The sequence below is a fragment of the Lolium rigidum genome, chromosome 1 (genome assembly GCF_022539505.1).
Source record: "Lolium rigidum isolate FL_2022 chromosome 1, APGP_CSIRO_Lrig_0.1, whole genome shotgun sequence".
Taxonomy (NCBI): domain Eukaryota; kingdom Viridiplantae; phylum Streptophyta; class Magnoliopsida; order Poales; family Poaceae; genus Lolium; species Lolium rigidum.
In genome coordinates this window covers 57061001-57074131 of record NC_061508.1, presented here as the reverse complement: position 1 = coordinate 57074131, position 13131 = coordinate 57061001, and the positions used below count along the sequence as shown (strand labels likewise).

The following is a 13131-nucleotide window of genomic DNA, read 5'->3' as shown; positions in this document are numbered from 1 at the left end:
GGAGAGAGGCCGACGATGGGATCCGTAGGGAGGGTCAAGGAAGAGGAGACCACACGGGTCTATTCGCCACACCACAGGGGCAAGTCTTGACGGGAGTAGACGCGTGTATTCATATCCCATTTTGAGGGCCTAAAACAAGGTAGTATAGGATTCCTCCAATTACCCAGACTTGAGATCTTGATCTATGGCACCTTTGATGTACATAGTAGCGTGACTTAGGCCAGAGGTAAATTTCAAGGAACCTGAATTACACGCTATCCCACGAGATATAAGGCTGATCTTGAGCTCCGTGGCCATGTGGTGTAGTTGTGGCCATTGAGGGGCTAAGGTCTCAACAAAAGGCCATCTTTTACTTACCTGGGTGAGAGATTATTAATTTACACTTTGTAAACCAAAATCATCCTTGTTATGTTATAATGAAGTTGCAAAATTAATAAAAAAAATCAAGAAGTTGGCCCAAAATCATTAATGTGAACAGAAAACGTCATGATACTTCTATATGTTATTATGTCCACAATGCATGGTATCATATGCTAGTATCATAATCTTCTTATATTAATTGATTTATAGAATCTCATTGCAAATATATGTACAAGATTTATTTGGCATTAAATTTTTCTAGTACTATGTGCTATGATACGGTATCTACCTATGATACTACTATCATCTCTCTCATCTTTAATTGTACTTCGCTATATCAGATTTTTGCATGCATGTGATGCATGATACTACCATTGTGGGTAGTCTTAATACTCCTGAAAGTTTCGGGTTCATTTCTCAACACTAGGAACTTGACTATTCTTGTATGATACGTTGTAGTATCTTCTAATATTGACTTAATAGAATGTATAAGAGAGCACTTTTCAATTCACCATCATCCCAAAAACATCAATTTGAAAAACTCACTTTGAATTCTACATGACTTATTTCTCATATTAAACCCATAAGCTCAATTAAGATGAACAGATTTTTAATTGCAAAAAATTACAATCTAATTCTAAGAGCATCTCCATTTGGGGAGCGTCGGCACAACATCCTCCATTTGGGGGAGCTGCTCCCACACCGGCGCCCCCAAACAGGCGGCCCCGATAGATAATTTGAATTTGAAATCTCAAACATAACCATAGAAATTCGAATAAGTCTATGAATAAGAAGTTTGGGCCAACACACGGCCACCAGATCGCCGTTTCCGGCGCAAAAAAGGCTTCCAAGCCACATGATCACATGATCAAATGAAGGAGGACACAGGCGGCGCAACCTCGACGACTTCCTCATCGGCGGCCGGCGACAGCTCCGCCGCTGCAACAGGATCCACGATCGTCGGGGGGAGGGGGGCATGAACGTCGACGGTGCCGGGGCTGACATGAACGGGGACGGTGCCGGGGGAGACATGAACGGGGACAGTGCCAGGGTAGACATGAACGGGGACGGTGCCGGGGGGAGACGCCGACGCAGCTCGCGTCGCCATCACCTCTTGGCCGATGCGCTCGCGGTACATCTCGTGCCATGCCCGCGCCAAGGGGTCCATCTTCTCCATGTCGGCCATCAAGATCTTCGATTCTTGAGACATTTTGGCCAACGATAGTTGCGTCACTTCGTTGGTGGCCTTCATGGAAGCGGCGTGAGCTTCCATCTTCGCCGCCTCCACCCTCTCCCTCTCCAACTCGATCTTGGCGTCTTGCTTGTCGAGGATGGCCTTCCACACGACGGCGACTCTATCGGCAGCTTCCTTGTTCTCCACCGAGAAGGAGGTGATCATCTTCTCGATGGAGGCGTCCATGGCTGCCAAAACCGGCGCCGCATTCCTGTCGGCCTTGGCCTTCTTGTTGCCAATGGGGAGCCCGGTGGAGGCGCCGGCTGGATCGACTGGCCCATCTTCCCCGTCCTTGAAGAGAATGGATAGGAGGTCGTCCCATTTCTTGCAACCTTGGAGCTTGTTGTAGCAATGCATAAACGGGAAGTCCTTGTCCTCGTTTTGGTGCTTGTACATGTCGAGGGCATCGCGCATCTAACAACATATGATGCAAAATAATGAAACAACATTGATCAACAATTCATATGCACCAACATTGATCAACAATTCATATGCAAATAAGATAGAGATCATACCCAATGGAACATCGTCTTGCCGCTCTCCTTCCGTGCCTTGATCTTCTCGTAGTAGCCGTGGAACTTGCTACACGCCGCCTTGATCAAGTTCCAACGGTGAGAGAGGGCGCCCTCGTTCCGGTTCATCTCCATGGTGGCGTAATCACCATAGTTCTTCTCGTTGAAACAATCGAGAATGCGCTTGTAGTACTTGCCCCCGGATTGGTTTGCGCCGGTGATGGGGCAAAAACTCACTTGCTTCCACGCCTCGATGAGGCATTCATCCTCCAAGGACCTCCACCTCGGACCATGTGTGCCAGCGGACCGCCGGCGCGTCCTCCTCACGCTGGCGCCGGTCACGGCGTCGATCAGCTCCTCCTGCACTTCCTCCTCACCTTCGTCCTCGTCGGCCTCTTCTTCGTAGTCGTCGACCGGGGGTTCGTGAGGCATGGCCGCGTATGATGCCGTTCGGGATCTCCTCCCCGCCGGCAATCTACGCATAAAGTTGCAAACTTTTAGTCGCCGCCGGTGTCTACGATGCACACAACACATAGAAAGAAAGGAAACGAACCTCGTCTCCGCCCCATGGACACGCCGGACGTCTTCGCCGAACACCTGCTGGGTGCGCATGCCATCGTCGGGGAAGAGGTGGCGGGGAAGGCCGGTGCCGTCCGTCATGTGGCCCTCCGTGCGGCGCGGATCAGCGAATAGTTCGGGTCGGGGAAGCGGAAGGCGCCGCGCCCCACGGCCGTTGATTCCGAGCCGAGAACGGGTCGTTGTTGTCAACGGTAATGTCGTTGTCGCTGAACTCGGGGGAGTAGCGAGCGCGACCGTCCAAATGCGAAATCGACGGCGCGTCCGCGGTGTACCCCGCGTAGTAACCCGGCGACGACGGGGAGCTCGAGATGCTGTTCAGACCGCCGGCCAAGCTCAGGCACGCTTCCGCAGAGGCCGCCGCTTTCGCGCCGAGGGCGGCGATGCAGCACCTCCTACGGTCGGCCGTGATGAAGGCGCGGTGGTCCATCTCCATCTCCCAGTCCTCCTGCGACATGGTTGCCGGCTTCTCCTTCGCCATGACGGTGCGTGTTTTCGTCGGTGGCTTCCTGCCTTCACCAGAGCCTTCCTCTTCGATGCCATGGCGCGACAACGAGAGTTTTTCGGGTTGGAGGCTAGATGGGACATGGAGCGGCTAGCAGGAGAAATAAGCGACGGAGGGGACGAGGTTTTGGGGAAGAAAATGTATATTTTGTTGTTGTGTGGCTGATAGGCAGCTCCCACACCCAAAATTTTCAGCCCCGCGATGCGCCAGCGCGCTCGATTCGCGCCTTTGGCGAACGGACGGCACGGGGTTGCCGACGCTTCTATTGGGCTCCAAAAATCACCGGCACCGTTTGGGGCGCGCCGGTCCGGTGCGAGCCCATTTTGACTCCCGGCCTCCAAATTGCTATCAGGGCCGCTATCGGGGGCGGGCGGGGGCAGGGCGCCGGTGGAGATGCTCTAACAGTAATTGTGCACCACCACATGGAAGAGCCTCCACTGGCCACCGCTCAGTAGAAGCAGCGTCACGCGCGACCACCGCTGCTGCGCTGGGAATACACTGGTGGCAGGCCACCACCTCGTGCCTGCAGAGTGCAGACCCAGGGAGTCAGGTCGATTACAAGCCTGGAGGACGAGGAGCAATTAGCAATAGATGTATCTCCAGGAACAGATGCTTACAGAAAGAGAAGATGGTCATACCATACAGTCAGTCCGTATAGTCACTGCCTGCAACAGTTACAATCTAATCCTAACAGTAAATGTAACTACTATCTAGATCCATATATATACCACCTCCCTCCCATGAAACATGCCTAAGAATTATTAAAATTCAGATGTATCTAGTAGTATCTAGCGTGTATACATCTAAATTTAGACAACTCCCAGACATGTTCAATGGGACAGAGGGAGTATTAAGTCAAGAATGTACATCACAATTACAAAGAACCAAATACAAGGTTGAGAATTTTACTTGAGTAAAAACAGTATGCTTGTACCACAAAACAAAAACTTATGCTTCTCAAATCGCTCAGTTCTTCTAAATTAAACAGTCAATAATCTTCATGGATGCATGACAACCAACAGATGCTACACCACATGAAACTTGCTCACATCCTGCAAAAATGGCCGACAGAGTTACAGAATGATATATCACCGTGTACATTGCAGATGCAGATGGAAGACACAAGAGCACCAATATTCGTTAGCGAGAAAGGACGCATGACAATACAGAAATCAAGGATGCAGAAGAAAAAAGGCATCATAACATAGATCCATGAAAATTCAGCAATTTAAGGTTGCAAATGTAATCATATTGCAATTCAAGGTTGCAGATGCATCATATTGCAATTCAAGGTTGCAGATGTTCAAGGAATTCATAAGTCAGGATAAAGAGGCACATTCTTTCTATCTGCAAAGCATTCATACTTGTTGCGTCAACATATTTGTTCCCTGGAGACCACTTGGCCAGCTCGGCAGAAGGAAATAAGGGCATCTCCAGCAGACTCCCCCAAAAGGGGAAAAACCCATGCAAGCAACCAAACACGCCCTTGATAGTCCAAGGCTCCAAGCATGAAAGAAACAGTGGTGGTCTGATGGCAGTAGCAAAAGGCTAATACAATTCGATCCACCAGAGTGGCCAAGAAGGCTTCAACAGAGAAACGCATTCAGATCTCTATTCTTATTTCTTAATAATCATCAGGCAGTTAGATCAGAATGTCACAATTACAAAGCACAAAAAATTCAATCGCAAATCTCAACATAAAATGAGAACATCAAAACTATTTCTACAAATTCATGCATCAGAAAATAGGAAACACAGAAAATATCAGAATTGCTCAAACTAAGATTGTGTGCACTGAAGCCTTCATACTTTTTGCATCTTCAAATGCTCTGTCCGGAGCCCAACTACGGCTAGCAATAGTGGAAGGAAATGTATATATATAGATGTATGCATGATCCAGTTTACTCCTAAGAGAAAATGGAAGACTAGCTTTGGATTAGAGGAAGTTGGATCCACTACAGCAGCCAAGCAAGCTTCAACGGAGCAGAGAATCATATTCAGATCTCAAATCTGTGAGCTTATTCAGATATCAATTCTGTGGGCAGGTAATCACAAGGCTGGCAAAGTACACAGCATTCATTTATATGATAAAGAGCAACTCTGATATTCTTACTTCATTTCCATGTCTACTATCTTGTCCAAAGATAAGTAGTTGAATTCACACACAAATTATATGTATAGGTACCAGTGAAAAATTAACACGATTGTTAAGAACACCCAGTAAATCAAGATATGATGATTTTACAGCGAAACAACAGGAAATGACCAATGGAAGGTGGGGAACATGATTCAAGTGGGGAAATCCATCAGATCTGCCAAAGCCTTCATAACTTTTGCTTCTACACATCCATTCCCGGAGCCCACTCAGCCTGCTATGTGCAAAATGTGTGTGTGTGTGTGCGTGCATGTTGTGGGGGTTTTGTAATTTACTCCTGAGAGAAACCCAGCGAAGAAACAAAGAAGGCTTCATAATCCTAGCACAGCGGCCAAGCGGGCTTCAACGGAGAAATGGATTAAGATCTCCGTTCTTTATGCTAATCATGAGGCTGGCAGTTCGGTTGATCCCCCTACATCGGAAAGTGCCCAAGATCAAGCACATCTCATGGCGAAATGCTCTAACTGTACTGAACAAAGTTACATAGCAGCTAAACCAAAAAAGAAATATAGTACAATAGGAGAAAGAGAAAAAAAAAGATCGAAGAAAATGACAAGCAAAATGAAAAACGAGATTAGCATCAGAGATTCCCTTAGACGGATGCATCATTCGCGTCCCCGATTAAATCAGGAACGCTGCAGAGTCCCTGTCTTGCTTGTCGTCATATGCTAGTTATGTTCATGCCGATTTGTTGCAACGCACACACAATAGTCAGATTCAGATCATTCAGGTAGAGATTGAGAGAGTAAAGAAAACTTAGATTAGCATCAGAGATTCCCATAGACGGATGCATCATTTGCGTCCACGATTTGAATCGGAGCGCTGCAGAGTCCCTGTCTTGCTTGTCATCACACGCTATTGTACTAATTTCGTTCATATGGCAAATAAAAAGTACTTTCAGACACAAACCACGTTTATAAACAGCAAACTAAATCTGTCAGATTCAGACATTAATGTAAAAATACAGAAAAAACTGAAAAACAGGCAGTACAAAAAAAAATGCACATAAACAAAGATGAGTAGTGGAAACAATCTTATACTAGCATCAGAGATTCCCATAGACGGATGCATCATTCGCGCTCCCGATTCGATTTGAATCGGGGGCGCTGCAGAGTCCCTGTCTTGCTTGTCGTCATGTGCTAATTTTGCTCGTGGGGTGAAATTTTGCAAGGAACGGGAAAAGGAGAAGTAAACGACGCAAGATGCAAAAAAAAGAAAAAAAGAAGAGCATGCAGAACGAACTGGGATTAGCTCCAGAGATCCCACTGAGTTCATCGTGCCTATGTCATCCCCGGATCTGGATCTAGGGGCGTGATTTGGGATGTGGGGAATCGTTGGAGGATAGAACGATTGCGGGCGATTTCCGGCTGAAGAGTGAGAACGGGAGAAGCTAGGGTTTGGTCAGGGGTATATAGTGGGAAAAGCTGGAAGCACCAATGGGCCGGGCTTCGTTTTGTAATGGCCTGGCTTTTCCGTGACCTATGTCCGGAGATAGTAGCTGAGGCCCGACGAGACCCAAATTGTTCATACGTACTCCGTAGTTACGTACACGCCGAGCAATAGCTGGGGGGATTTCCTATACACCGACCAGGTCGGCGTGTACCGCGCGCCGCACACCCCCGCGTGCGGTACGGGCCGGCCTAGGTCGGGTGTTGGGCCAGTTGGCCGTTTCTTTTTTAGTCATTTTTCTGTTCTGTTTTTTTATTTCTGTTTCTTTTTCTTTTCTGTTTTTTCTTGTAGAATTTAAAAACGTTAAAATTCAAACAAATGATAAAAAATAACAATTTGAAATTTTGTAATTTTTAAAAAATTAAAATTTTTCAAATCTGAAAATTTGTTCAAATTTGAAAATTTGTTCATATCTAAAAATTGTTTAAATTTGAAAATTGTTCATATCGAAAAATTGTTCAAATTTGAAAATTATTCATATCTAAAAATTGTTCAAATTTGAAAATTGTTCATATCTAAAAATGTTCAAATTTAAAATTTGGTTTGTTCAATAAAAATATACAACTTTAAAAACTATGCAAATTATGATTTTTTGAATTATTCAGATTTTAAAAATCCTATATAACTAAATAGTTCATCCCCACTAACCTATTTCTCTCAACATGCAACCTATCCACCTCAGCAGGGCCCACTTAGATTGCCACGTCACTTTTTTGAAAAAAAACTAATATGTATTGACCCATCTCTTCCTCTTCCCATCCCCACGCGCTGCCCGAAATTAGAGTAGCTGCCGGTAACGCCTGCACCACGTCTGGCCCTCCACTTCCTTCTCCCCTTCTCCACCAATATTTAGTCTCCTCTGCGTCATATCCTCTTCCTCTTCTTCCTATAAACCACTGTCATTCCATGCTTCCACCAAAAACAGCAAGTTGAGGATCTGGCTCGCTAGGAGTGGCTGTCGTGCTCGCCTACTCAATTGAGATATCTAATTTTCTGCTGCCGATTTGGACTGCTCAAGGTGCAACTACGGCATAGCACATTCACTCGTCCTTTGCTCTGTTTGTTTCTCTCAGGTCCAAGCAATGACCAAGGAGCAACAAAGTCTCTATTTGTTCGATCCGCTGCTATTTACTTTCTGGTGATCTGCCATCTCTAACCAACGAGGGACACAAGTTTGCCATGCCAGGAGCCATCTGTAAGTAGGAATATGATGATTTCAGGTGAATGCACTCATAACTGTATTATTGTTTGTTTCATGTATAAAACTAGCGTCCTCCAATATTTCTTGCAGCTTTATAATATTGGTTGCAACATTAGAACGAACTGGAGATAGCGAGATAAGGATAATATAATTCATATGTTTAGAATATATTTTGGGCATATAGGGCTTGAGTTGATGATTAAGATTCAAATTCAGTTAGGCAAAGACTCAGGTGGATTTTATCTTGCGGAAATCTCCAGGTAGAAGTTAACATGGACCAGTTAGGCAATCCTCAGGTATAATATTTCCTCTTTTTAGGTTTGATTTTTCTTATATATAATGTTCCTCTCCAGATTTGAATTAAGGAAAACTGTTGTAACTATTTCTTCTTGAGCTTCATGGACTGAGTTCTTTATTTGGAAATAATATGTAGTCATTCCCATGGTCTATGTATGTGTGCTAAACCTTCTATTTCAATTGAGCAGTTATCATTTTAAGCCTGGTTAACCATCTAATAGAGTTAATATAGCAAATATAAAATATTTTCTACATATTATGTATGTATCACCTCTTAATTCCTTTGACGGATTCGTAAACAATATTCGGTTGTCGGCTACTTAAGTAATTGTATTTCAATCCTAAATAGTGGATCTACAGCTATATGTTGGAGCCGATGACACCGAATATTGGCCACCCATATGGGGATGTGATCTGAGGTCCTTTCACAAGGGAGTTCTTTCGACCGAATGAGGTTCAAGGGCATGCCATTTTGTAAGTGATAGATTTGTCATTCTGAGCTTACCATAGTAAGCTAATTTTCGTTTTCCACTTCTGTTGACTGTTGTGTCTCCTGTTTGCTTATTTTTCCATATATTTTTTATAAGATTATTTATCTCAAAATTCCCGCCGCAAAGCGCGGGGTATTTTCTAGTTCGTTCAAATTTTAAAACTGTTCAGATCTAAAAATTGTTCAAGTTTTAAAACTGTTCATATTTCAAAAAAATCTCAAATTTTTATTTTTATAAAAAATGTTAGATTATGAAAAAGAAAATATTAGTAACAGAAAAAAGAAGAAAAAACGAAAAAAACGTACCTGAAGCTAATGTGCCGAGGCCCAGCCTACCCGACCTGGTCGCTCGGGTGTGCGGCGGCCCGCACAAGCCGACCAGGTCGGCGTATAGCAGTTTCCATAGCTGGGTCGGCCCCCGACCCTGACGTTTGGGACCCGGCTACGCGCGAGGTTGATATCACGGTCGTCAATTGGTGCCGCGTGATTAGGATCTAATATAGCGCTTGGTCAATACGTGTTTTGCTCTCTTTTTCGTTTGTTTGATACACAACTTTATACACGAGGAGGCGCGTATGCAAGTGGATGAGCATTTAGAGCATCTCCAGTCGCGTCCTCCAAACCGTCCCCCAAAGCGATTTGGGGCGCGCCGGACAAAAAAAGCGTTCCAGCCGCGTCCCCCAAAGCCCTTTTTTGTCCGGCGCGCCCCTATATGGTGTCCGGCGCCCCGAGCCCGTCCCCGTCCCACGCGGGACGCACCGGGGACGCCGGACACAACGAAAAGCGAGGCGGGAGTGGCGGGGCCGACCCGTCGGCCGGCACAATTAATTTAAACCTAACCGTCGCCTACCTCGCGACGGAAGTTATTGGCGCGCGACGACGGTGCAGCTTCCCGCAGAGGGCGCGGCGACGCGTCCCGTCGCGCCTAGCTCTGCGTGCCGGCGTTAATGAGCGCCACCGCTCCTCCGCCTCCTCCGGCCTATAAAAGGGCGCCTCTCATCGTCCCTCTCACACACAAACCCTAGCGCCTCTCTCCCAAACCCTAGCCGCCACCATCTCTCAACAAGACTCGACGCTATGTCCGGTAGAGGCGGAGGCCGACCTCGCGGCCGTGGTCGTGGTCGTGGCCGCGGCACGGCTCGAACGCTCGCCGTCGCCTCCCACGCCGTCGTCTTCATCGTCGGAGATGGACGTGGAGCCGGACGTCCTGTTCGAGTTCGTCCACGTCCTCAAGGGCGACCCGCGCGGCATCCGAGAGGCTGCCGGACTCCTTCGCCGAGTACGTCGGCGGCGTACGCCCGCGCACGATGCATCCGCGGGAGCATTCGTGCGGCTGCGCGGTGGATCGTCAAGGCGATCTACGACGCGCGCGGCAAGATGTACCTCAACATCGGCCGGGAGAAGTTCGCGCGCCACCACGGCCTCGAGCCGGCTTCATCCTCGTGTTCTCCTACTTCGGCAACGGGGACATGGGCGTCAAGGTCTTCGACGAGAGGCGCCGCCTCCGGGACTACCACGTCGACAGGGACGACGACGACGCACCGACGAGGAGGACGGCCGAATGAGTGTTGTTTCTTCGCAGCGAATACGTGCACGGAGGTTTCGCCTGTTCGCCTCATCGGTAGAACCAACAAGGGCACCATCCTCCCGCTGGATTTTCCAGGTTTAGGTGATCGGGTGTGCCCTCGAGTGTTCTTTCTTAGCAGCGAACACACGAAACCTTCGATGCACGGCCTAGTTAGGTTTAGTTTCTTTGCAATATTTTATATTTGTGTCCACCATGGTTCAAACTATGTATTAGTTTGTGGAAAACCATGTTCCAAACTGTGTTTTCGTGTAAACCACGTTCCAAATTATGTATTAGTTTGTGGAAATTGAAATAAAAATGCCAGAAATTATTTTAAATATTTGGGGACGGCGTTTGGGGGACGCGGCTGGGGAGCGACGTCCCCCAAACGCGGCACGAACGAAACACGTCCCCCAAACGCTCGATCCGGCGCGGTTTGGGGGACGCGACTGGAGATGCTCTTATCACGATTTATGTGCATGGTGCAGGATAGGGAAGCAGATGCTAGAGTACCATACAACTTTAATGTGCGCCCCATGTACACCGGCCCTGATCTCCAGTGGCCCCTCTGCACTGCTAGCACAACACCGCACTCTGAAGCACTGTAGATCTTCCCCTAAGGCTGATCACCAACTCCCCCGCCATAGTTGGCCTTGCAACGTGTTTCAGGTGAGCACTGCGGTTCTATCATAGCGTGCAAGCATTCTATGTACACAGCTCATATGTTCTGAGAGATTAAGCTAGGTAGTATCATTTAATTTAAAATGCAGTTGCTTTGCGTGCAATTTCTTACAAACACATATAGTTAGCACTTAGCAGCATGATAATTTGTACTAATGGTTCCTTATTGTAACAGTAATTTTAATACTATATGGAAAGATCCACTAGCTGCTGTCAGAAATAATCAACAGTAGAGATCGTCAAAATAATCAATATTAAAACAATGTTTTATGCAAAAAGGTTATCTACAAAATAAATAAAATAATAATTACATTTGAACATTTTGTAATAATGGTGCAGATAGTATAAAGTTTGATTTTGTACTGATCAACGATGGAGGTAGTCTAAATGATCAAATTTTAAAACCAAGTTTTTACACACAGTTTTTGTATCAGTTGTGCAGATAGAAAAAAGGGTACATTTTTTATTAGTGGTTTAGGTAGTCAAAGTGAGACTTTGTACTAATCCAAGTTGAACATTTTGTACTAAATTTATAGATAGCCAAAAATGATCTTGTACTTATCCAAACTGAAAACTTTTTACCAACGGTATTCATTTTTAACAATAAGTTTACATATTTTTTAATATATAGAAAGATTTGTTAGCATTGTCACACTTAATCAGTGGTGGGGATAATCAAAATGATCAATTTTGCAACACAAAGTTTTAATCACATTTTTTACCAGTGGTGCAAATACAGAAATGTTGCATATAAAATTGGTAAGTTGAATCAAATGATGATTCTGTTTTGGAGTTTAACGGATTCGTGCATATTAACTGATCCTCTTTCGAATCTTAAAAACACACTTCGTTCATCAATTAGTCATCGAGTTCTGGACAATGTCATGAGCCAAATAAAATACTCCTACATGTAGTACATGTTTTCACTGCTGAACCATTTGGATTGAAAGAAATAATTACACGTTCATTTTACCACAGGCAATGACGGAGAGAAAAGATGCAGCGACTTTACTTACAAAAATGTTCAATACTGCCTCATCCACTTGACATGTGAAGCAGTGAACCTGACGAACCTGCTGATGGGCACAGCGTGTCCATGAACGTCGCTAGCTAATCGCTCCAGGAGCTTTTCGCAGAAGGAGAGCCGAACGCTGCGGACGCGCTGCGTCGTCTCCTCCGATTCTCGACTGGACGGTGTGTCTCACCCGACGTCGAGTCAATGGAGGACGGCGACACCAGTGGAAGAAATGGCTGCTGGAACTCTTGGGAGCCAGGGCCATTCTGTAATGCGCCACGAGCACGCGCGGTGGTGGTGCTGCTCTCCCAGCGAGATCTTGTCTGGTTCTCCCACTTCAGAAATTGCAACCTCCCATCTGCAAAAGCAAAGGCAATATGAGCGATAAGGATTTTATGACCGGAAAACTTGAAGGAAATGCTTGCAACCTTGCACCACATACACCTGTACAGCCAGAACCAACCTTCTGGGATTGCTACTCGAAGCCTTCTACTAGAAGCCAGCCAAGATCTGCTCCGACAGATTTCATCAATGACTCGCACTTATCACGACACTTGTTTTCTTGGCTGGGGAAGCTCGCAACCTTGTTGCTCGGGCAGGGGAACTAGCTGCCATGGAGCATGGTGGCGGCCAGAGGAGCTCGCTACCTTTGCGCTGGCGCGTGACCGGTGGAGCTCGCTGCCATGGAGCTTGGGTGCAGGAGGCAGGAGCATGGCGGCTAGAGGAGCTCGCTTGGAGGTTGGACGGAGGAGCACATCAGCCGGTGGAGGTTGGGCGGAATATCATGGCGGCCGGAGGAGTAGCTGGGCGGGGGACGGCTGGGGCATGGATGAGATGATGGCGGAGGGTGAGATGAGGACTGGTCCTAGTTGGTACTCTGTACAGGTGAGCGCTTGCTAGAGTTAAAGTCGCGCAAGGACATGCACAGAGTTATTGCTCTCCGCGTTGAAGGAATACACCGAATACACAACACCTAAATCGCTGGACAATCACGGAATACAACTTAGGAGGTAATACATTGCTAATCTCCAAGTAGTGGACGGGCGCGATATCATCCTCGCGCGGAGACGGGTTCCGTTCGGTATTTCC

The 13131-nt window shown here is 46.6% G+C and overlaps 1 long non-coding RNA gene and 3 pseudogenes across 1 annotated transcript; all 4 read right to left on the bottom strand.

The window, feature by feature from the left end:
- Window positions 1-5916: 5916 nt before the first annotated feature.
- On the bottom strand, window positions 5917-6014 carry LOC124685535 (annotated as a pseudogene).
- Window positions 6015-6103: 89 nt separating this feature from the next.
- Window positions 6104-6201, bottom strand: LOC124685539 (annotated as a pseudogene).
- Window positions 6202-6381: 180 nt separating this feature from the next.
- On the bottom strand, window positions 6382-6485 carry LOC124685538 (annotated as a pseudogene).
- Window positions 6486-11970: 5485 nt separating this feature from the next.
- On the bottom strand, window positions 11971-12896 carry LOC124673514. Its single transcript, XR_006992764.1, has 2 exons — window positions 12506-12896; window positions 11971-12400 (listed from the first exon to the last, which is right to left on the bottom strand). It is a non-coding gene; the product is annotated as an uncharacterized LOC124673514 (long non-coding RNA).
- Window positions 12897-13131: the final 235 nt, after the last annotated feature.